The 23,268-nt window shown below is 36.6% G+C and overlaps 1 pseudogene; it reads left to right on the plus strand.

The window, feature by feature from the left end:
• The window catches only part of LOC138144342 (exosome complex component RRP46-like), a 72,736-nt pseudogene extending 64,812 nt beyond the window's left edge, over positions 1-7,924 (plus strand).
• The last annotated feature ends 15,344 nt before the right edge of the window (positions 7,925-23,268 follow it).

Raw genomic sequence — 23,268 nt, forward strand, 5'->3', positions numbered from 1 at the left:
GAGAGAGAGAGAGAGAGAGAGGATTGCTGAGGGCCAGTTCAAGCTGCACAGGATTTTTGAGATCTGCCACCCAGAGCTGCCAAGGACTGAGGAGACATGGCTGTGATGCTGGTAATGTGTGATGTTGTTTTTCCAGATTCTTCCATTGGTGAAGGACAGAGCTGTTGTTCCAGAGGTCCTGGAACCTTTCCAGATTCTTCCATTGGTGAAGGACAGTGCTGTTGTTCCAGAGGTCCTGGAACCTTGCTGTTGGTTCAGGGGTCCTGAGACTGTTCTGAAGACAGAGACTGAATTATATACTCTGGTGAAGGACAGTTCTGTTGTTGCAGAGATCCTGGAACCTTGCTATTGGTTCAGAAGCCCTGAAGAAGGATTTTCTTGTAGTATGTTTACAGAAATCCTGGAAGAGGGACTTGCTGATGTTTTCAGGGATCCTAGCACTATTCTGCAGACAGAGAATGAATTTATGAGGACACTGTCAATGTATCTTGTGACTTTGTTAAGTTTGTCTCCCCAGCAATAGAGATTGCTGAGAACTTGCCTGGAGTCAAGATGAAGAAAAGACCTTTCTGAGTATTAAATGCTGTGCTCAGAGATAGATGGCCTTTGTGCTCTGTACTGCCCCTCTTGAGAAGGTGCTTGGCAGTTGTGATGCAGGGATGGTAAACTTTGGACATTTTCTGTGCTCTGTGACTGACTGTGAATGTACTTTGTTTATGATGGAAAACTAATCTCTATTTGAGAAGACTGTCTTTGGGATAGACTAAATGAATGTACTGCCCAGGGGTGGATTAGTCTTGGAAGAGGGACTTTGTGATTGACTAAGTGAATGAACTGTCCAGGGGTAGAGTAGTACTTGGAAATTATTGAATTACACTTGGTGAATGCTGTATTTTGATTTTTTTCTGTTCTTAATTTGTCACTGAATAAAATGGAGGGCTGCTATGCTGGTATTTCTGAACCTTGGAAGTTGTCTTTGCTTGGCATTACAGTGGCTTGCTCATATTATCCCCTTAAATTGGGTTATTTAAAAATATTTTTTCCTCTTCTGTTAATCTGGGCAGTTTGTAGTTTTATCAATATTTATCCACTTCACATAGATTTCTAGTTTTACTGGCCTATAATTGGACAAAATAATCCCTAACAATTGTTTTAGATTCATCTTCATTGGTGGTACATATATTCTTTTCATTTTTGGTAGGAATAATAGGGCTTTCTTCTTTTTTTTTAAGCAAGTTAATTGATGGCTTATCTATTTTACCACAGTGAGCATTTTTCCCAAGCTGTACATGTCACCTTCACAAAAATTCACTATATATTATGCCATAATAACCTCATGACCAAATTTAGGAGAGCAAAAATGCTAAATAAATCTTTAAACCACCTTTCAGAATTATTTATTATTTCAATGATTCTCTCACTTTCAGTTTTCTTAATCTCCTTCAATTTTTAGGATTTCCATTTTGTTGTTTAATTAGGTCATTTTAATTTGTTCCTTTTCTAATTCTTGTAGTTGCATGTCTGAGCCATTGATGTGTACTTTCTCTCTTTTATTGATGTATGCATTTAGAGAAATACATTTTCTCCTAAGTACTGCCTTGGCTACATCTCACACATTTTGAAATATTCTCATTGTTGTCACACTCTTGAATGAAATTATCAATTATTCCTATAATTTATTCTTTGGTCCATTCATTCTTTAGGATTATATTATTTATTTTCCAATTAACTTTTAATCTATGTTTTCATGGCCCTTTATTAAATATAAATTTTATTGAATTGCGGGTTGTAAAGGGTGAATTTAATACTTCTGCTTTTCTATTTTTGGTCATGAGGTAATTAGGTCTTAACATCTGGTCAATTTTGTGAAGGTTCCATGTACATCTTGGGGAAAAGGATAGTCCTTTCTATTGTCATTCAGTTTACTCTGGAATTTTATCATAACTACATTTTTAAATATTCTATATATCTCTTTCATTTCATTCTTAAATATTTTATGGTTAGATTTGTCTAGCTCTGAAAGGAGAATGTTAAAGTTCCTCAATAGTATAATTTTACTATTTCTTCCTGCAATTCATTGAAATTTTCCTTCAAAAATTTGAATGCTATTCCATTTGGTCTATATATGATTAGTATTGAGATTACATCATAGTCTATGATGCCTTTAAGCAAGATGTCATTTCCAGGCTTGTCTCTTATAATTAAGTCTATTTTTGTTTTTGTTTTGCCTGAAATCAGGATTGCTACTCCTGACTTTTCTACTTCACCTTAAGCATAATAGATGCTTCTCCAGTGCTTTACTTAATCTCTGTGTGATTTCTCTATTGAAATGTGTTTCTTGTAAGCAACATATTGTTTGATTTTAGTATCTAATTCATTCTGCTATCCTCTTCAGTTTTATGGATGAGTTCATTCTATTTACATTCACTTTTATAATTACTAGCATTGCATTTTCCTGAATTGTATTTTCTTCTGTTCATATTCTCTTTTTTTATCCTGTCTCTCCTCTAAAGATTTGGGTTGTTGTTGTTATTGTTTATTTTGCTTTATTTTATTGTTTCTTGGTGCCTCATGGAGTCATTAGATTCCACTTGCCCATTTCGAATTTTGAAGGAATTATTTTCTTCAGGGAGCTTTTGCATTTCTTTGTTTTCCATTTAGCCAATTCTTCTTTTTAAGAACTTTTTTTCATCAGTTAATATTTGTAACTCTTTTTCCATTTGAACAGTTCTATTTTGTCAGGTGTTATAGGCTTTTGTATCAGAACAGTGAACTGGCATGTTCCTTCCACAAAACTACTTTGTTGAAAACTATGCAACCGATTTGGTGAAAACTATGTGGCTATTTTAGTAATAAGTTGTTGAGTTGTGACATGGTGAATGCTGTACCTTGATTTTCTGGGAATGTTTTGCTCTGAATTGTTATTGAAAAATAGAGAGTTCATTATACTATGTAATCAGAACATTGAAAGCTGTTCACAGCAGCAGTCCTCTGGAAAGCTGTTCATGCTTGGCTTTACACATATGTCTTTCTAACACAATATCAATATAGCTTTTCTTCTTAATATAAAATCATAGAGCATAGTATTTTTTTCTTTTACTTTTTGGAGGAGGGAAGGCAGGGCAATTGGGGTTAAGTGACTTACCTAAGGACACAAGGCTAGTAAATTAAGTGTCTAAGGGATGATTTCAAATCAGGTCCTCCTGACTCCAGGGCAGGTGCTCTATTCACTGCACCACCTAGCTGACTCAGAACACAGTATTTTAAATATAGAACTAGAAGGGAACCCAAAGGCCATATATTCCAATCTTTTCATTTTATATATGGGGAAATTTGGACACAGGGCATTTTAGTAATTTGCCCCCTGTATTGTCACTTTTATCACTTTTGTAATATCCAAAAGGAGTGGCTATGTGGTGAAGTGGTGTAATGCAAAGGGAAATTTAAAGATACTCCCTGCTCTTAGGCCCTCTGATAGGCTTAAGAGACTTTGAGAACCTTCCTGGATTTGAAAATATACTCTGCCTCCTAATAGGCTGAACGTGGTCACATGGAGCCTGTGACAGAAGGCTTGGTTTTCAGGAATGCCCACACCTTGATGCTGTGTGATTGGGGAGTGGGTCAAGAGGGTGCTTACATTATCTGAGCCAGGAGAAGGCTATATAATTCCTGATGTGAGGCTTTGCTTTGGGGTTCACTTTGAGAAGTGTTCTGTGATTTGATCAGATGAGACTCTGGGAAGCCGTTATTGAGAGCCCCCCGGCTTTGAAAAACCCAGATGTTGATTTGGTATGGATGTAATGGTTTGGAAACCTGTCTACTTGATCTGTCTCTCTGTCTTGATAATTCTGTCTGTATACTCTGAAGTTTGTGGTGCTGACCTTTTCCCCCTGAACTAGGTAAACGATATATGTTTGACTGATTAAAGTAAGCTTGTTAACCCATTTTGAGTTGCTTTCCTTTATCAAAGCAGATCCAAGAACCTGTGTTGGCAGCCACCCTGGGGACACTGGGGTGCTTGCTGCTACAAGTGGATATAGTGCCAGGCCTGGAGTCAGGAAGGCTCATCTTCCTGAGTTCAAATCTAGTCTCAGACACCTACTAGGTATTTGACCCTGGACAAGTCACTTAGCTCTGTTTGCCTCAGGTTCCTCATATGTAAAATGAACTTAAGAAGAAAATGGAAAACTGCTCCAGTACTTATGCCAAGAAAACCCCAAATGGGATCATGAAGAATTGATATGACTGAAAAGAACTGAACAACAACACCAATTGCATGCTTGTGTTTATATTATGTATATCTTCCTCCGCCTTATAATTGGTATCCACCATTCCAACTAACGACAAGAGAATTTTGAATAAAACCTAAAATTATGGTTTTTATACAAAGATATAGTCATATACTTTATGAAAGGAGAGAGAGGACAGGAGCAACACCTTATAATTTTTTTAATATTAAAAAATTCAATTTAATAGTTGAGAATGGGAAATATATGAGGACAAAATATGGTGAAGCTATGACTCAAGAAAAAGGAAAGAAGGGTAATGATTTGTAAGATGGCAAAGAATTACTATGCCTATACATCCTCAAATTTCTTTTTTGTTTGTTTGTTTTTAATTTTTTGGTCTTTATTAATTTGTTTGTTTACTTTTGTTTACAAGATTCAGTTCCATAATAACCTGAGTTTCAAATTTTCTCTCCCTCACTCCCCTTCCCCCCATGACAGCATACACTCAAGTACAGGATCTGCAAATAATTTCACATTAGACATTAGGTTATAAAGGATTGTATCAGATGGAATGAACAATGGGAAAGAGGGAAAAAAACAAGCAAGAAAAAGAAAAAAGATCATGTAGTTTGCTTCAATCTGGATTCAAACACAGTTCTTTCTAGTTCTGTCTCTGAATGTGGATACCTCTCTCCATTATGAGGCTTTTGGGGTTGACTTATAACCCTGCATTGCTGGGAAGAGTCCAATCTATCAAAGTTGGTCATCACACATAAGTTGTGTTTGTAATTGTGTACAAATTTCTCCTGGTTCTACTCTTCTCACTCAGCATCAGTTCGTATAAGCCTCACCAGGTAGATATTAAGTCCATCTGCAACTCATTTCTTATAGCACAATAGTATTCCCTTACATCCATATACCACAACTTGTTCAGCCATTCCCCAACTGATGGGAAATCCCTTAATTTCCAATTCTTTGACACCACATAAAGACCTGGTATAAATATTTATCTACGTAAGGGTCTTCCTCCCACTTCTATGATCTCTTTGGAATACAAACCTAGAAGTGTTATTGCTGGATCAAAGGGTATGAAATTATTTATAGCCCTTTGGGCACAATTCCAGATTGCTCTCCAGAATGTTTGGATCAGTTCACATCTCTACCAGCAATGCATTAGTGTTCCAATTTGTCCACATCCTCCCCAGCATTGTCATTTTCCTGTTTTGTCATCTTAGCCAATCTGATTGGTGAGATGTGGTACCTCAGAGTTGTTTTGATTTGCCTTTCTCTAATCAATAGTAATTTAGAGACTTTTTTCATGTGCTTATAGATATCTTTAATTTCTTCCTCTGAAAACTGCCTGTTCATATCCTTTGAATATTTATCAATTGGGGAATGACTTGTATTCTTATAAATTTGATTCAATTCTCTATATATTTTAGAAATGAGACCTTCATCAGGGACATGGGCTGTAAAAAAAAATTTTTTCCCAATTTTACACTTCCCTGTTAATCTTGCTTACATTGGCTTTATTTGTACAGAAGCTTTTCAATTTAATGTAATCAAAACTATACATTTTGCATTTTATAATACTCTCTAATTCTTGTTTGCTCATAAAGACTTCACCTCTCCCCAAATCTGACAGGTAAACTATTTCTTGCTTTCTGAAATTTCTTACAATATTAGCCTTTATACCTAGATCATGCATCCATTTAGGAATGATTTTGGTATATGTTGTTAGATAATGGTCTATGCCCAGTTTCTGCCATACTATATTCCAGTTTTCCCAGCAGTTTTTGTCAAATAGTGAGTTCTTATCCCAAAAACGGGTGTCTTTGGGTTTATCAAACAATAGATTGCTATAGTCATTGACTGCTACCCAGAGTTTCATCTGGTCAAATCACAAGAAAAGTCTTCCAATGAGTGAGCCCCATAGCAAAATGCTAACCTCAGAGAATATATACCCTTTTTAGAGCCAAAAAAAATCATGACCCTCATGACTCAGTGCCTAATTAGAAATTAACAAAAGGTGTGAAAGTCTTACTACAAGCAAGCCTCCCCTAAGCAAGCTTCCCTTAATGGGCTGTCCACATGAGGCCTGTTAATGGGCCAGAAGATCTTAAATCCTATTAGCATTACACCATCTTTAGTTAAATAGTTGTACACTCTGAATATACTTATTGCACTTGGCAAATAAGATTATGAGGTTGCTCTTAGATATTTCGTCATAAAGACAGGTCCATTTGGTTAATGGAAAAAATAAAAAACCTTGAGTAGTTAATAATGAATATAGAAACAGCAACAATAATGCAATAATAATAACTAGCATTAGTTTTCTGCTGGCCCACTTTCACTTGGATGGACATGGAGACAGAGTTGGGTGCTGGCTCCAGCCAACTGGGATCCAAGTTCTTGAGGCTAGGGCTGCAGCTCCAACATTTCACCTGCGAACAGAACCTGCTCTCCCGACCTGATGGCTCTGCCTCCTTCCTGCAGAGAAACAGCTCGGTCCTAGTTGGAGTCTACAGTCTGATAGAGGTCAAAGTCTGCAAGGAGATCTTCAACAAAGCCCCTCTGGAGGTGATTCTGAAGCCCAAGATAGGGCTGCCTGCAGAGAAAAGCAGGGAGCAGATGACCAGAAATATATGTGAGGCTGTTGTGCTAGGGACCTTGAACCCCTGAACCTCCATAACCATTGTGCTGCAGATAGTCAGCGATGCTGGCTCCCTGATGGCCTGCTGTCTGAATGCAGCCTGCCTGGCCCTGGTGGACATTGGTGTGCCTATGCAGGCATTGTTCTGCAGGGTCACCTGTGCCCTCGACCCAGATGGAGGACTTGTCCTTGACCACACAGCTAAGCAGGAGAAGGAGGCTCAGGCCATACTTATCTTCACCCTGGACAGCATTGAGCAGAAGCTGCTGATGTCCCCCACCAAAGGCCTGTACTCTGTGGCTGAGAGTAGTGTCTTGCACCCCCCCAGCACCCTTCCCATCATATCTTCTGGTTCTACAGAGACTCTCTGCAGCAGCGCTATTCCAAGAACTGTCTCCCAGAAGGGCCAGGGAGTGTGGCTGGGCCTGCACTTCCCCCTCCCCCATCACAAGAAGGGGCTCTGAGGTTCCCCCATGTTCTCAGAACAGTGAAGATGCCAGCTCCTCAGGTGCCTTGAGATTGTCCCTGCTGGGAGCTCCACAAGGGGTTTGGGTGAATCCCCGAGTCCACAGCTGTCTTGACAAGGCCTGTATCACCTCTGCCCTCAGTTTCCCCATCAGTCAGGGTGTGGGGTGTTAGACTCCCTGGCCTTCCAGGATTGTTGCAGCTCTAAACCCTGTGAACCCATCATTCCTTCCCAGACATTCGGTGCTTGGAAATGGGAGAGGAGTATGCATTTATGTGGCACTCACTGTGTGCAGGGTACTGTGCTGAGAGTTCTTCAGATATGGTCTCTTGAATCCTCAAGACAGCCCTGGGAGGGAGGTACTGTTATTATCCCCAGATTACATCTGAGGAAACTGAGGCAGGTGACTGGACTGGTCCAGGGTCATGTTGTCAGTAAGTGTCTGGAGGCTGGATTTGAGCCTTGTGGCACCACCCACCCACTGGGCACTACCAAGACAAAATGGAACTGCTCTTGCCCAAACTGAACTTAGCCTTTCCTGGAGGGATCATTTAGATCAAGGTCATTTGAGGAGGTGGAGAATGCCAAAATCTGGTGGATCCCTGCAAAAGGTCCTAGAGGAGGTGTGGGTAGAGACTGTTTCTGTTTGTGCATGTGTGCCCAGGGCCTGGCAAACAGTTGGCACTCAATAAATGTTTGTGAATGGAAAAAAAACTATCATTTATATGTATGGTTTGTAAGTACTTGACATATATCATTTTATGAGAAACTTGATCATGAACTATTTTAATAAATATTTTTAAAAATAAAATAGAATTCTCTATTCTTCCCTCAAATAAAGAAAAAGACAGGTACAAAATTTAAATCTTCTCCCATACTTCAGTACATTTCACTGGACACCTTCACTAGCACAAACATCAACCTATCCATCACTTCTTATCTTCTGTGAACCTTTTTCTTCTGTTTTTTTTTTATGTATGTATGTTTATATTATCATTATTATCATCACCATCATCATTAATATTATCAACAAACACAGGCATTTCAATAATTCAAACAAAAAAAAAGAAAACTGTTATATTTCTAACAATTTCCCACACTACTACATTCCAGAGAATCTATGATCTAAACAAATTAGAAAGTGCAGAGCCAAGATGGAGGACTAAAGGCAACAACCCAACCAAATTATTCCAGTATTCTCCTCTAAACTCTTTTGAAATAACATAACAAATTGGTTTCTGGAGTGGCATAGCCAACAAGAGTGAGACATGATCAAGTGCAAGATAAGATAAAATGTTGGCAATAAAGATCTGTGACATGAGAGTAGAAGCAGGCCCAGAACACAAGATAAAAGAACACTAGAGGCCAACTGTAGAGGCAGCTGTGACAGCCAAGCTCTCAGTCCAGAGAGAGTAAAGATATTGAACAAATGATACAAATAGATTACAGGAGACCCAGAGCTAATATTGGATGTAAGACCAGACATTGTTTAACAACTCCATTGACTATATGCAGTTCTTACTCATAGTTCCAGGATGGAGACGACTCTGTTACAAGGGAGCACAGTTCCAGGGAAGAGAGGAACAATTACATTTGTACTTACAGGGGTGCCAGAGACTTTGTGATAATTCCATGGCTTAAAGTATTATTAGTGCTTACATATGCAGGACAGGAGGGGTCCTTCCTGGAAAAAAGACCAGATTGAGGACGAGGAGATCAGTGATCATACCTATCCTAGATTTGGTAGCACTGAAAAGTTCAAACCCCCAGACAAACTTTGAAAGCAACTGTGAAAAAGCCTGAAGTTTAGAACAATGCATCTCCACTCCCAAGTGGGCAGAGTTGAAATGTAACATAAAGTTCAAAGTCAAGAAATATGTTAGACAAAAAGGAAAAAAAAAGCAATAAAAAAGGAATGTGCTTAAAAGCTATTGTGATGGTAGAGAATGTAAAGACAGAAACAAAAAAGACAACATAAAAAGAACTACAAGCAAAAATTCAAAGAAAAATATTAATTGGATATAAACCCAGTAGGAATTCATGAAAGAATTAAAGAAAGAGTTAAGAATGGTAAAGGAAAAATGGGAAAAGAAATGAGAGTGATGCAAGAAAATTATGAAAAGAAAAATAACAGCCAGTTAAAAACAAAGGCTCAATTAAAGCTGAAGAGAATACACTTTAAAAACAAAGTTAGTCAAGTGTTAAATGAAGAACAAATATTCACAGAAGAAAAGAATTCCTTAAAAACAATTGGTCAAATGGGAGAAAAAAGTGCTAGAAAAGCTCATTGAAGAAAAAAAATATTCATTAAGAATTAGAATGGAGGAAGTGGAGGCTAATGACATCATGAGACATAAAAAAGGAAAAGCAATAAAACAAAGTCAAAAGAATAAAAAAAAAAGAAAGAAAATGTGAAATATATAATTGGACAAATAACTGACCTGGAAAATGGATCCAGGAGAGATAAAATAATAGTCATTGGACTACCTGAAAGTCATGATTAAAAAAGTATGGAAATACTATATTTCAAGAAATTATAAAGGAATTTTGCACTGATACTTTAGATACAGAGGATAAAATAGAAATTAATAGACTCCATCAATCACCTGAAAGATCCCAGAATAAAAACTTCTAGGAATATTATAGCCAAATTCAAAAGCTCCCATATCAAGGAGAAAATATTGCAAGCAGTCAGAAAGAAACCATTCATATATGATGGAGCCATAATATGATTTAGCTGCTTCCACATTAAAGGAACAGAGAGAGCTCTTGGAAGATAATATTCTGGAAGACCAAGTAGCTAGGATTAAAACAACAACAACAATGAAAACTGCCTGAGGAGGAAATTAATATTTTTATGAAGAAAATGGATATTTAATGAAATAGGTGGCTTTCAAGCATTTGTGATGGAAAGATCAGAGATGAATATGAAATTTTATATTCAAAAACTACCCCCCAGAGAAGCATGAAAAATAAACATGAAAGAAAATCTTAAGGGATTTAATAAGGTTATTTTTTTTACACTCCTGTATGTGAAGATGATACATTTAACTCCTAAGAACTTTATTTTATTATTAGGAAAGTTGATATTGGCTAACAGAACAGAAAAGGAGAATGAAAAGTGCGAGAAAGGAAGTGGAAAAGAAGAGACAATATATTGTACCACTAACGGAGTTGTGAACTGGTCCATCCATTCTAGAGAACAATTTGAAATTATGACCACAGGGCTATAAAACTACATATCTTTTTTACTCAACAGTAGTAGGTTGGTATGTGAAAGAGATCAATGGAAAAGGAAAAGGTTCTATATGTACAAAAATATTTATAACTGCTCTTTTGTGGGATCAAAGAATTCGAAATTAAGGGAATGTTGGGGAATGGCTTAACAAGTTGTGAAATATGACTGTCATGAAATATTACTGTGCTATATGAAATGACAAGGATGGTTTCACAAAAACTTGTAAGACTTATGTGAATTGATGAAGAGCGAAGTGAATGCTACTAGATCACCGTACAAATTAACAGCAATGCTATTTTGATGATCAACTACTAAAGACAGCTACTTTGATCAGTACAATGACTCAAGACAATATTTAAGGTTTTATTATGAAAAATGCTATCCAACTATAGAGAACGAACTGATGAACTCTGAGTACAAACTGAAGTATATTTTTTCCCTTTATATTTCTTCCCTTTTTGCAACATAGGTAACATGAAAATATATTTTGCATGAAAAAAATAAACAAACCGAATTACTCTCTGTTGCCTTTTCTGGTTCCATGGCTTTTCCCCTGATGTTCTTTATGACTAAAACCCACAAATCCACCTTCACCATGAATAATTCTCCTCATTCCTGTCAACCAAGTTTTCTTTTCTGGGCTCATATAGCACTTAGTTTATCTCTTCCCCTTTGCACTTATTAGGTATTATTTTGTATTAGTTATCTGTGCAATTCTTGCATTGCCCAATTAGACTCTAAGTACCTTGAGGCAAGAAGGAAGGGAATGAACCAAGCATTTACTAGTGTGACAGGCTTGGTTTGTGTCTGAGACTGGATTTGAACTCAGGTCTACCTAAGTACTTAAACAGATCTCTTATTCATTGCACTACATAACTGCTTCTAAGACGTGACCCCATGAGTTCAAGAACCTTGTGTTATCTAAACTTAACATTGATATTTCATTACTTCCTGCATCTATCACCCTCTGACTTTAAATCAGCACGCATTTTGTAGGCAGCCTAAGTATCTGTGGACTTAGGAAGGGAATAGTTTAATTACATATTTCTATGAAAAGTGCTCTTCCCACAAAGTTGCATAATCTATAATTTCACCAACTTGATTAGTAAATTCACAAAATTAATCAGGACCTCCTCCTATTACTTCCTACAACCAAAATACAGTATAAAGAAAATAATTTCAAAAAGCAGAAAACATGAGTACCATGGGGAATCAGAAATGCCTCCAATAGGAGGGAGTAGTTTGCTTTGAAGGAGTCTGGGGATTCTAAGAGGAAGAGGGAAGGAAGGTGAATGTGAGAGATGCAAAACTTGGGAACACATCTGGAGTGAAAATGCATAAAAGAGAGATAGAAGAACCACGCATAAATTAAAGGCCAGATGAACACATATTGGATTTGAATACTGGCTTTCCTATGTACAATGTTGTTAAAAGACTTCCAGATTAAGACTCAGCAGATCTGGACTCTATTCTTCAGTCTTTTAACTTGAACTTGGCCAAGTTAATCTCCTTGGCCATCACAGGCCTTATTGGTAAAAGGAGAATGGTAGATTATTTTAACTCTAAAATTCCTTCTAGCTCCAGACTAATGATTCTATGATCTCTTCAAGTTCCTTTACAAACCAAAATCTTATGGCCCCATGAACTGAAAATCTTTAGTAATTACATAGGAATCATACAAAGTGATTCATGATTTGATTTTTGTTCTGCAAGGTCAATCATTGATGAAGATAACTTTTAGGCATACGTTGAACAAATGCTCTCGCTTGAGCTCATTCATAGAGTTTTGTTGCTGCTGTTCAAATAAGACTGTATTAAACACTAGGAGGCCTAGGAGACAGAAGCTGAGTTACAAGTAGCATTCATGGCTGACCTCATTTCAGACTTGATAACCAACTTAGTTGGTCTTTAAAAAATTTTTATGCTTAGAAAAAAGAGCAGAGTTAAATTATTTAACCTAATTTCATAAAGGTTTTCTTCTGAATGACAGATTCATTATTAGCTTTCAAAAATATTTAAATGAAAAATGATCGGAACTAAGAGGTTTTCCATAGCTATGCTCACATTTCTCAGTTAGATTGAAGTAGCTATGCTTTAATTTGTGCAAAACATAATTTGAATTCATAAATCACTTTTAAAGAGTAAATTTAAGGGGCAAAGCCAAGATGGCAGAGTAAAAGCATAAACATGGCGTGGGCTCCAGCTCCAACCACGTCTGATACTTGTAAAAAATGATTAAACAAATTTTAAATGTAAAGAACCCACAGAGTGACAGGGAAAAACAAATCTCCAGCTGAAGGCAGCATGACAGGCCAACAGGAAATGTCTACTGCAGCATGCTAGGAGCATAGCACTGTGCCCCATGAGCTATGGTTCCAGCCCGAGGGTGGCACAGACCAGTCAGAGCAGACTTCAGGAGAATGAATCACCAGCAGCTGTGGAGGTTTCCAGAATACTCAACCCATAAAAGCTAAAGAGAAAATAAAAGGTTAGTGGGGAACTCTGAGGGAAGGGTCAAGGAAGAGTGCAGTATGGCCCCTGTCCCTGGGCCAAGAAGTGGCAAATCAGTGGTGACTGCAGCTGTTGCCCCATGGCTATATCCAGAGCTCCTGGACTGCAGATCCAACCAACCATTCATAGGGTAATTTCATGGGGGACCAATCAACCATTCATAGGGTAATTTCTCTTATTTGACATGCTTGGATCTGTATTGTGGCCTTGGATAGTAGTCCTGGTGTGTGTGGCCAGTGTGCCAGAGCTTGTTGGGGATGTAGTGAGGCCTCCCATCTAATAGCTCTGGCAGTTGCAAAAACCCCTGCAATTTGTGACAAAGCACTCTCCATTCGGTAAGCAGAGTTCCACTGTGGCAAAGAGCTCAAAAATCAAGGAACTGGCAGGATGAGCAAGCAAAGAAAGTGCAATAAGACCATAGAATCCTTTTTGGGGGACAAAAAGGATCAAGGAAACAAGTGGGAGAAAGACAGTGAATTCAGAACTCCTGCCTCAAAAGCATCCAAGAAAAATATGAACTGCTTACAGGCCATGGAAGAGTTCAAGAAGGATTTTGAAAATCAAGTAACAGGGGAAGCTAGATAGCACAGGGAATAGAGCACATGCCCTGGAGTCAGGAGTACCTGGGTTTGGATCCAGCCTCAAACACTTCCACGCACACACAAACACACACACACACCTAGCTGTGTGACCTCGGGGAAGTCACTTGACCCCAATTTCCCTCCAAAAAGCTAAAAAAAAAAGAAAATCAAGTAAGAGAAGTAGAGGAAAAATTGGGAAGAGAAATGAGAATGATGCAAGAAATAATGAAAAGTGTTAGCCTGCTAAAGGAGATCCAAAAGTACACTGAAGAAAATAACAACTTAAAAAGTAGACTGACAAAAATGGCAAAAGAGCCCCAAAAAGCCAATGAGGAGAAGAATGCTTTAAAAAGCCAAATTTGCCAGATGGAAAAGGAATTTGAAAAAAGTCACGGGAGAGAGTAACTTCTTCAAGAGACTATAAAACAGATCAAAACAAATGAAAAAAAAATTAGAAGGCAATGTGAAATATCTTATTAGAAAAACCACTTACCTCTTATTAGAAAAACCACTTACCTGGAAAATGGATAGAGGAGAGATAATTTAAAAATATTGGTCTACCTTAGAGCCATGATCAAAAAAAAAACAAAAACAAAAAAACGTGTCTAGACACCATCTTTCCAGAAATTATCCAGGAAATTGCCCTGATATTCTAAAACTATGGGGTAAAATAGAAATTGAAAGAATTCATCAATCACCTCCTGAAAAAGATCCCAAAAAGAGAATTCCAGGATTATTATAGCCAAATTCCAAAGTTCCCAAGTCAAGGAGAAAATACTGCAAGCAGTAAGGAAGAAACAATTTGAGTATTGCGGAAACACAATCAGGTAAACACAAGACCTAGCAGCTTCTACATTAAGTGATCAAAGGCCTTGGAATATGAAATTTTGGAGGTCAAATTGGAGCTAGGATTAAAACTAGGAATCACCTACCCTGCAAAGCTGAGTATAATGCTACAGGAAAAATGTTTTCATTCAATGAAATAGAGGACTTTCAAGCATTCTAGAAGAAAAAACCTGAGCTGAACAGAAAATTTGACTTTCAAATTCAAGAAGCAAGAATTGCATGAGAAGGTAAACAGTAAAAAGAAATCCTGAGAAACTTACTAAAGTTGAACTATTTACATTCTTTCATGGAAAAATGATAATTGTAACTCATAAAACTTTTCTCAATATGAGGATAGCTGAAGGGAACATATGTGTGTGTGTGTATATATATATATATATATATATGTGTGTGTGTGTGTATGTATGTATATGTGAGGGGGGATCTGTGTGTGGGTCTGTGTGTATACATACATATATGTATATATAGGAGGGTGTATTTTTATATAAATATGTATGTGAGTGTGGGCATATATATGTTCATGTATTCATAGACAGAGGGCACAGGATGAGTTGAATATGAAGGGATGATATGTAAAAAATAAAATTAAGAGGTAAGAGAGGAATTTATTGAGAAAGAATAGTGTAAATTATCTCATATAAATCAGGCAAGAGAAAAGTGTTACAATGGAGGGGAAGAGCAGAAAGATGAAAGGGAATGGGACAACCTGATGTTCCTTGAATTTGGCCTAAACAAGGAATAACATACACACTCAAGTGGGTATCTTACCCTACAGAAAAATAGGCGTGGTAGGGGATAAAAGAGGGGAGAATAGAAGGGAGGGCAGATTGGTGGAAAGAGTAGTTAGATGAAAACATTTTTGAAAAGGGATAGAGTTAAAGGAGAAAATAGAATAAGTGGGGGAGGGGGGGTAGGATGCAGGGAAATATAGTTTGTCTTTCAAAATGTAACTACTATGGAAATGATTTGGGTAACTGCACACGTACAATTTATATTCAATTGCTTATCTTCCCAGTGGGGGTGGGTGAGGAGGGAAGAATAGAAAAAAAAATCTGGAACTCAAAGTTTTAAAAACAAATGTTTAAAAATTTGTTTTTTTTTACATGCAACTGGAAAATAAGGTATACAGGTACTAGGGTATGAAAACCCATCTTGCCCTACTAGAAAGTTAGGGGGGTGAAGGGGAAGAATATAAGAGAGAACATATTGGGGGAAAGGGTACTCAGTAGGCTTGCTATTTTGGGGGAGGGATGGGGAAAGACAGGGAGAGAAAAAATTGTAACTCAAAATCTTGTGGAAATGAATGTTGAAAACTAAAAATAAATTAATTAAAAATTTAAAAAAATATATATATATACATATATATATATATATCAGAAGGAAAAAAAATAAAGTAGACTAAGTCAAATGGCAAAAGAGGCCCAAAAAGCCAATAAGGAGAAAAATACCTTAAAAAGCCAAATTGGCCAGATGGAAAAGGAATTTCAAAATCTCGCTGAAGAGAATAATTCCTTCAATAGATCCAGGAGAGATCATTTAAAAGTCATTGGACTACCTGAAAGCCATGATCAAAAAAAGAGCCTAGACACCATCTTTCAAGAAATTAACAAACACAATTGCCTCAGTATTCTAGAACCAGAAGGTAAAATAGAAATAACCTCTTGAAAAAGATCCCAAAAAGAAAAATCCTATTAATATTTTAGCCAAATTCCACAGTTCCAAGGCAAAGGAGAAAATTCTGCAAGCAGTCAGGAAGAACCAATTTGAAAATTGTGGAAACAAAATCAGGATAACAGAAGACCTAGCAGCTTCTACATTAAGCGATCCAAGTGCTTGGAATATGATTTTCTGGAGGTCAAAGGAGCTAGGACTAAAACTGATAATCACCTACCCAGAAAAACTGAGCATAATATTTCAATGGAAAATATGGTCATTCAATGAAGTAGAGAATTTTGAAGCATTCTTGATGAAAAAAGCAGAGCTGAATAGAAAATTTGCCTTTCAAATACAAGAAGCAAGAGAAGAAAGAGAAGGTAAACAGGAAAAAGAAATAATAAGGAAATTACCAAAGTTGAACTATTTATATTTCTACATGGAAAAATGATCATTGTAACTCATAAAACTTTTCTCAGTATGAAGATTGTTGAAGGGAATATATATATATATATATGTATATGTATAGAAGGGTGTTTGTGTATATAAATATATGTGTGAATGTGTGCATATGTGTGTACATTTATACATAGACACAGGGCACAGTATGAGTTGCATAGGAAGAGATGATATCTACAAAATAAAATTAAGAGGTGAGAGAGGAATATATTGGGAGAAGGCAAAAGGAAGAGATAGATTAGGGTAAATTATCTCATATAAAAGAGCGAAGAGAACACTGTTACAATGGAGGGGAAGAGCAGGAAGGTGAAAGGGAATGGGTCAATCTTACTCTTATTGAATTTGGCTTAAGGAAGGAAAAATACACACATCCAATTGTGCTTCTTACCCTACAGGAAAGCAGGGTGGAAAGAGATAAGAAGGGGGATGATGGAAGGGAGAGCAGATTGGGGGTGAAAGTAGTTAGAAGCAAATACTTTTGAAAAGGAACAGGGTCAAAAGAGAAAATGGAATAAGTGGAGGGCAGGATAGGATGCAGGGAAATATAGTTAGTCTTTTACCATATAAATACTATGGAAATATTTTGGTAACTACACATGTACAATCTATGTTGAATTGCTTGTCTTCCCAGTGGGTGTGGGTGAGGAGGGAAGAAGGGAAAGACACTGGAATTCAAACTTTCAAAAAGAAATGTTTAAAAAATTGGGTTTATTGCATGAAACTGGTAAAAAAGATATATAGTCACTGGGCTATAGAAATCCATCTTGCCCTACTAGGAAGTTAAGTAGAGGGATGGGAGAGGATAAAAGAGAGATTGAGGGAAGGGGTATTCAGTAGGCTTGCTATTTTGAGGTGGGGGTGTAGGGGAAAGATGGGTAGGAAATTTGTAACTCAAAATCTTGTGGAAATGAATGTTAAAAACTAAAAATAAATACCTAAATTGGAAAAAAGAAAAAAAAGGAAATTTAATTTGATAGATCAAGATTTATAATGTAATTCATTTTCCAATGTTATTAGAATTGTTCTTTGGTGGCAAAGGCTTTTTTTCCCATTAGGAATTACATAGTTACTTTCAAAACTTAAATTTTATGTAGAGATTTGTTAAATAGTATATCTTCTATGTTTGACTAGAAATGGGAGCATGATGCTACAGTCTTATAAATCTAAGAAGCATCTTTTTTTCATAGGTTATTACCCACTGTGATAGTAAGAGCTCTTTGAGACTAATGACTTTCTAACTTTTTCTATTCATGTCACCAGAAGTCAGCATAGCTTTTGGCACACAATAAGTGCTTAATAAATCTTTTTTTTCTCTGAATTTACTTTGACTTCACCTAGTTTCAGGAGTGGAAGTAAGAAATAATTAAAACTATTTCGATATTCAATATAGTAACTAATTAATATGGGCAAGTGATTTTCCAGGAAGGACTGACTTTAAATTGCTTGGCCAATGGCAGAAGGATGGCCTTACATTGTTTTTCTTACATTAAAGATCAAAAGCCTTTGATAAAGGCACTTATAGCTTTCTCCCTTGAAATTCTATACATGTATGCAATCTGAGACTCTTTTAAGGAAAGAAAGAAATAAAATTTCCAGTATATCAAGTTCCGAACAAGGCAGAAAAGCATCAACTATGAACATAGTTATGCATAAATGTATGTCTATTTGTATGTTTTAAAACAAGCATGTTGTCATTTCATTCCCAGATGAAAAAGAGAACTTAAAATTTCTAAGAAGAAACATATCTATGTACTTCATAAAAAAGACATAGTTATCTAAGATATAACACAGTCAAGCAAATTATGATAGTCATAGTTTTATGGGCCATATACCAAAGGGCAAGACAATCATCCAGTTTTGTCAATGAAACCATAAGGAACTAGAACATAAAATGGATTCCCTGCATAGATACCACAGCAGATTCATGAACTGAAAGGAAAAAATAAATAAATTTTCCAGTTTTGTAAAAAGTTAGGGAACCAGGTAAACAGAGCAAAGTAAGAATAGTGAACCGAAAGGCGATTTTGTTGCACTTGATATATTTTTGGTGTGAGTTGTCCATAGTTCTATTACTTAAAAGAATAAAATTTGTATCCCCATTGAACCACCCCTATCCAGTCCCCTGAAACTACTTTTCAGTGAGTGATGAGTGATCATTTTTTTCATCGTTACAATAATTTATTTTTTCTAGTTACATGTAAAAACAATTTAACATTCATCTGCCTTAAATTTCGAGTTCCAAATTCTCTATCCCCTCCTTTTTCACATCTTTCCTTAAGAAAACAAACAATTTGGGGTGGCCAGGTAGCACAGCGAGTAAGAGCACCAGCTCCAGTGTTGGGAAGACCTGGAGATTGAATCCCAGGCTCAGACACTTAGCACCCACCCAGAAACACCTGGCCGTGTAACCTTAAGCAAGTTACTTAACCCCTATTGCTTTAAAAAAAATAGAAAACAAACAATTTTATGTATGTTATACATGTCAGGTCATGCAAAACATATTTCCACATTTGTCATGTTGTAAAAAAAAAAAGTAACAAGAAACAAGAAAAGCAAAGTAAGTTTAAAAATGCTTTCATCTGCATTTATACTCCATCAGTTCTTTCTCCATAGATGCATATGTAAATAGAGAGCATTTTCCCTCATAAGATTTTTGGGATTGCCTTGAATCATTAGTTCAAATTCCTCTACAGAATCGTTACATTAGTTCACACTCTAGCAAGGGTGCTTTAATGTCCCAATTTTCCTACATCCCTTCCAATATCTATCATTCTACTTTTTTATCATATTAGTCAAACTAATAGGTGTAAGGTGGCATCTCAGAGTTGTTTTAATTTGCCTTTCTCTCATCATTCATGATTTAGAGCATTTTTCACGTCTATATAAAACTTTGATTATTTCATGTGAAAATTGCTTGTTTATATCCTTTGACCATTTATCAATTCAGGATTGATGTTTATTCTTACAAATTTGAATCAGTTCCTTATATATTTGAGAAGTGAGGCTTTTATCACAGAAACTTGCTGTAATTTTTTTTCATGGTTATACATAACATTTACTTCCCCCCATCCTATTTTCCCCCTGTTTATCCTTCTCTCTCTTTCATTCTCTCTCTTCTTTCTCTCCTCTCCACTGCTTCTCCTAAAAAGTGTTTTGCTTTTAGCCATTGCCACCTCCAATCCACTGTCTTTTCTTTTAGTCTCCCCTCTTCTCTTATTTCTTTCCCTTCTACTTCTCTGCCGGACAAGACAGATTTCTGTACTCTCTTTTATGTGAATTAATTTACCTCATTTTCCTTTGAGGTCTTGAATGTAAATGTTGTGATTTTGTTGTATTCTTCTCAGTTTGTGTTTTGATCTTCTCTGTCACCACAATAACTTTCTATGGTCAGGTTATTATTTTCTTCTTTACTCATTTTTCCAGCCTATTTCTTGACTTTAACTTTACATTAAAATTGTGCTTGGCTCCTGAGGTGGAGGGGGCACTGTCTTCAACTTCAGGTTTTTCATACTGTTGTGTTAAGAGCTAGTTCTGGGGGTTTGTAAGTTGTTAGTCCTTCCAAAATGGTATGATCTAAGAAATGTGGTCATTTCTCTCTTGGCTTGTGCTATAATCTCTGTACAACCACAAGCATGCTTTTCCACTCTAAAACTGTGACCAGGTTCCCTGTGGCTACTCTAAGTGTGCTAGTGTTCCTCCACACCCTGGAACTTCAATCCAGAACTGCTATAGTTTATTGTCTATTATCTATCCATTTATCCATCCATCCATCCACCTCTCTCTCTCTCTCTCTCTCTCTCTCTCTCTCTCTCTCTCTCTCTCTCTCTCTCTCTCCTATTGCTATTTATCTAAATATATATAGTTGTGATTGAGATTTGTCCTACCTACTCCTAGATTGTATATAAAAATAAAAGCAGAAAGTTATCAATTATGGCACACCTGAGAATATGATTTTATCAGTTCCCTTCTTATTAACCAAAAAATCTGCAGCTCTCCCCCATATGCAATATTATACCATACAATATACATCTATTAAGTCTTTTTTATGTGCTAGGCACCGCAATTAGTACTGGTGTATGTAAGAAGGATTTTGTTATTCTTTTTAAGTTGAGTTTCTCAGGACCCATGGCCATGGCAATGTCTAGTTTCTATGTGTTAGTTAATAACTATCAGATTAGCCCTAAGGATCCTAGATAGTAATTCCTAGAATCATAGTGACAGACAGTCCTAATGAGGCTACACCATGAGATATGGGGGTGACATAATTGATATTTACTATGCTTGTGCAGAATGACAATATTGCTAAAGTTAACCTGTGATCTTAATGTTGGCAAGATGCTTTTTTTGTGTGTTGCCCTATAAAGCGAGTAGGCACTGGTCAGTGAGAAAGGAAACCACGGGGAATGCATAGGGGAATCTGTATGTGCCTTTACCAGCCCCCATCAAGGCTTGAGAGGATTTAGGGCAGTGCCTGTCTTGATTGACCCCATGAAGACATAGGGATAGCTTTCCCCCACTTCTGACAGGTCCTTGTGAGAAGGTGTTGATGGTGCCTTTATCAACAACTCCCTTTGAGAGGAATAGACTAGGATAAAGGTGATTATTAACCCCTCTGAAGGCTTCTGCCTGTCTGATCAGATCAAGAGTAAACCTGTTAAAGACTGGACTCCCAAACCTCTAGTCCTTCCTATATGTTATCTGTGAAACAACTTGGATACAAAGAAGAAAAAAAAAGACAGCCCATGCCCTCAAGAAGCTTACAACCCAATGGGGGAAGACAGAACAGAAAAAGAAGCTGGCCAGGGAGGGGCATCATATTCCAGGGAGCTGAAACCAATTAGAACTGCAGATTAAAAACAGAATTCTCTTGAAATTTCAGGTCCCATCTCTCTGTGAAGGAAAGCTTTGGGAGAATTTTAGTGCTCAAATCTGTAACCCTCAATGTATTTTTTATGAGCCTAATGAAAAATGGATCACATAGTATAAGGCACCTTCTTGAATCAACAGTAATCTGAGATAGCTACAATCATAAATGGAATGCACACAGAAATTTCTAACATTACTTTTTATTATTTTAATTGTTGGGAATATTTAAAAGAACATATTCAATATTTTTTTTTGCAAAAATTCAAAGTTTAGATGTTGAACTAACATCTACATAAAAAGTATAATTATCAAGGTATTGTTTTTTTACATTCTAAAAGGCCAGAGATGGTTATTCATGGGAATGTAATATTATGACAATTCTTACACATTATTAATATAAGTTGCTTTAAAAACCCATCAATGTGAAGTATGAATCATGCTCCTATTTTTTTAATAAAGCACTTTTGGCTAATAAACAAGGGAATTAAATATAAAAAAATAAACACACTAAATATAAACTGAATCAATGATAACACGTTTGTATAGACACAAATTACATCTACATACCTCAGGTAATTATAGACTTCTTATAATAACTTGTCTTAGAGGAATTAGAATTCTACTGATATCAAAATTACATAGCTCAAAATTTAGTTGAAATTAAACTCCTGCTTCTGATTGTTTATCAGATAGCCCACTGACATTCTTTGAAGGTCATAACTTGGTCAATTAAGATATTTTCACTCAATTTTACTAAACATTTCCCAAAGATCTCTGCAGTAAGAGAAAGGGTTTCAATGCTGTATGCTGCTTATATCTATCACATGAAACTACTTAAAGATAATTTCGATCTATGAAAAAAATAACCTAGCTCACTTCCAGTTTGTTCTGTTTCTTAGAGCATTCCCTGAGTACACAAAAGAGAAATAAATTGATAAAAAAGAGTCCTAGCAACTTACTTTTTTTCCTTTGAATTTGGAAGAACATAGTAAGACCTCAGATGTAAGTAGAAAAGGAGCCTCTGTAATCTCATCTGTAAGAGCAGCTGCCATAGCCAAATTCATTCCAGAAAACCACATGAATCTGGTTCCCTTTTCCTATGATTCTGAGCTAAGGGCCAACAAAACCAAAACCTTGATTGTATGCACACACACAAACACATACACACAAACACATAGTTATTGTGACGTGGGCTGCAAAAAGAGAGGTAGAATCTCTAGGGGGGAAAAAAAGGAAAGTGTTAGTTCCACTATACTGTACTCAGACTGTCTTTGAAGTATTCTATTCATTTCAATGACTATATTTCAGGAAGTACACTGACAGGCTGAAAAATTCCCAGAGAACAGTGACAGTGGTGCTCAGTTATCTGGAGAATATGGGGCATGATAATGATCTCCAATAATTGAAGATACATAGAATAAACAATCGACTTTTTGTTCTTGGTCCCACAGCAGGGAGCCAGAAACAATGGGAAAGTAGCTGCAGGCAGTCAGATTTAGGCTCACTGGAAGGAAAATTTTCCTAACAATTCCACCTGTACAAAATAGCAAAGTCATGCCTCAATAAGCAGTAGGATCCCTCTTACTAAAGTTTTTGAAGTGGTTTTTAGATAATCACTTGTGGAGAAGTCACAAGTCATACCTTGTTCAGGTAAAAGGTGGAATAGATGGTCTTTGGAGTCACTTTCAGCTCTGAAAGTAAGTGAAGTACAGATGCCCACATCTATAGATGGATAGATTGACACACAAGGACATACTGAAGAGCAT

Source organism: Petaurus breviceps, unplaced genomic scaffold, assembly GCF_028583685.1.
Source record: "Petaurus breviceps papuanus isolate PSGF00001 unplaced genomic scaffold, PetGlider_PUasm1.0 90696, whole genome shotgun sequence".
Classification (NCBI taxonomy): domain Eukaryota; kingdom Metazoa; phylum Chordata; class Mammalia; order Diprotodontia; family Petauridae; genus Petaurus; species Petaurus breviceps.